The sequence below is a fragment of the Papio anubis genome, chromosome 19, assembly GCF_008728515.1.
Source record: "Papio anubis isolate 15944 chromosome 19, Panubis1.0, whole genome shotgun sequence".
Lineage (NCBI taxonomy): Eukaryota > Metazoa > Chordata > Mammalia > Primates > Cercopithecidae > Papio > Papio anubis.
In genome coordinates this window covers 6,164,575-6,167,472 of record NC_044994.1, presented here as the reverse complement: position 1 = coordinate 6,167,472, position 2,898 = coordinate 6,164,575, and the positions used below count along the sequence as shown (strand labels likewise).

Genomic DNA, 2,898 nt, shown 5'->3' with positions numbered 1-2,898 from the left:
TTTTGAGGGAAGAGGAGCTCTTTTTCACCCTGGGGGCGTGAATCTTGATAAACTGAAGTTGGTCAAGGTAATTCTATTCTGTTTGCCAGTGATTGGCTGAGATACAAGCTCGTTTTCTAATCAGCATTATTGAGGTATATTTTATGGATAAGAAAATGCAGGAATTTTAAGTTTGCAGTTTGGTAAAATTGACAAATGTAAACAATTGCAGCCACTCCCATATTCATGATAGAAAACATCTTCCTCACCCTTGGAAAGTCGCCTACTGTCTTTTGTAATCAGTTCCCAGCCACCTATTTCTGGAAACCACTGTCTTGCTTTATGTCACTACAGGTTAGCCCTTTTACATTTTTCATATAAATGGAATTGTAGGTGCCTGCATGGGCCCTGGCTCACTCACTGGCCTGCGGGATGCCTTGGCAATGGGAAATCAGTTATCAAAATTGACTCCAGAAGAGAGAACCTAACAGAACAATAACAATGGAAGAAACTGGGAACATTATCAAACAGCTATCATCCTGCAAAACTCCAGGCTCAGATGGTGTTACAGGTTAAAAAAAAAAAAAAAAAAAAAAAAAAAAAAAAAAAGGCCCTTCATGAAAAAGAAACATCTTTTTTTTTTTTTTTTTTTGGAAACAGAGTTTTGCTCTTGCCCAGGCTGGAGTGCAGTGGCGCGATCTCGGCTCACCGCAACCTCCGCCTCCCAGATTCAAGCGATTCTCCTGCCTCAGCCTCTGGAGTAGCTGGGATTACAGGCATGCGTCACCACACCTGGCTAATTTTATATTTTTAGTAGAGACGGGGTTTCTCCATGTTGGTCAGGCTGGTCTCAAGGTCCTGGCCTCATGTGATCTGCCCGCCTCAGCCTCCCAAAGTGCTGGGATTACAGGCGTGAACCACTGCACCAAACAAATTTTTTTTTTTTTTCCTGAGACGGATTATCACTCTGTCGTCCAGGCTGGAGTGCAGTGGCGCGATCTCGGCTCACTGCAACCTCCACCTCCCTGGTTCAAGCAGTTCCCCTGCCTCAGCCTCCCAAGTAGCTAGGATTACAGGTGCTCCCCACCACACCTGGCTAATTTTGTTGTATTTTTAGTAGAGACAAGGTTTCACCATGTTGGCCAGACTGGTCTCAAACTCCTGACCTCATGCAATCCACCCACCTCGGCCTCCCAAAGTGCTGGGATTACAGGCATGAGCCACCGTGCCCAGCCCCAGAAAGATCTTAAGCAACATGATGGATTCAGAAGCTCATGAAAAGAGGCCACCAATACTAACATCTTCAAAACAAGATATATCACCTCATATTATAAATGTTGGTGAAATGAAGCATGACTTGTGTGGCTGCTGTGCAGCCTTCAACACGTAGTAATCACATTTCCCATTCAGAAGGTCCTCTTTCAACAACAGCTGTATGCCATCAAAACCCGGGATGCAATACTGCAGTTGAGAAGGGATGGATTTCGAAACTTGTATCCTGGAATCCTTCCCTCATTGATGTAAAAGATAACTAGACTTGCACTTACGTTGATCTGTAGGAGGATTTATCCTGCCTTCTCCACAAGTGTGTCAGTGCTCTAGAGTTTGCAACCCGTGTCGTGGCAGCAGTGCTTGCAGGGACAACAGAAGCAATTTTCACTCCACTGGAAGGAGTTCAGACATTGCTTCAAGGCCACAGGCATCATGACACATTTACCAGCACTTATAAGCCTTTCAAGGCACTTAAATTCCATGGAATTGGGGAGCGTTGTTGAGGCTTGCTGCCCATTCTTTTCCGGAATGGACTCAGCAATGTCTTTTTTTCTTTTTTTTTGGCCTGGAGGTGCCTTTAAGGAGCATCTGTCTACCGCAACGACTCCCAGTGCTCATTTGGTCAATGATTTTCTCTGTGGAAGTCTATTGGGTGCCATGTTGGGATTCTTGTTTTTTCTAGTTAATGTTGTAAAAGCTAGCACGCAGCCTCAGACTGGTGGGGAATTTCAGTCTTTCCTCAAGGTTTTCCAAAACGTCTGTCCGGAATGGGACAGAAAACTGATCAATCTTTTCAGAGGTGCTCATCTGAATTACCATCGGTCCCTTACCGCTTGGGGCATAATCAGTGCAACTTAGGAGTTCTTGTTAGAGGTTATATGAAGAAAACCATCAGTTAAGTGCCATTTATTAACTGAATAGACCTTCTAAGAAGAATGCGGTTTAGCCTCTTTCGTAATTGGTCACAATAAGTTGGTGTCATGACTCCAGGCCACAGTAAGTTATGGGCAAGACTGTTTTCCTTAAGCATCAACAAAACAGAGTAAAAGGTTCCAACAGAAAAAATGAATGAACAAATAAATGGAATTATACAGTGTTTTGTCTTTATCTTCTTTTCTTTCACTTTACATAATGCTATTGAGATTCATCCATTCTGAGAGTCAGTAGGCCATTCTTTTTGATAGCTGAAAAGCTTTCCATTGTATAAGTATACCTCTACTTATTTACTGATTTAGATGACCCACAGTTTTTGGCTCTTATGCATAAACCTGTTATGAACATCAAGTGCAAATCTTTGTGTGGAGCTGGATTTCTCAATTGCATTGTGAGTATATATGAACTCTTTAAGAAGCTGCAAAAGTACTTTCCAAAGTGATATTCCCATCAACAATATAAAATTCCAAGATTTCTTTTTTTTTTTTTTTTGAGATGGAGTCTCGCTCTGTCACCCAGGCTGGAGTGCAGTGGCGTGATCTCTGCTCACTGCAGGCTCCGCTTCCTGGGTTCACGCCATTCTCCTGCCTCAGCCTCCTGAGTAGCTGGGACTACAGGCGCCTGCCACCACGCCCGGCTAATTTTTTGTATTTTTAGTGGAGACGGGGTTTCACCGTGTTAGCCAGGATGGTCTCAATCCCCTGACCTCGTGAT

The 2,898-nt window shown here is 43.5% G+C and overlaps 1 pseudogene; it reads left to right on the top strand.

The window, feature by feature from the left end:
- The first annotated feature begins 1,141 nt into the window (after positions 1-1,141).
- Positions 1,142-2,698, top strand: LOC101005003 (annotated as a pseudogene).
- The last annotated feature ends 200 nt before the right edge of the window (positions 2,699-2,898 follow it).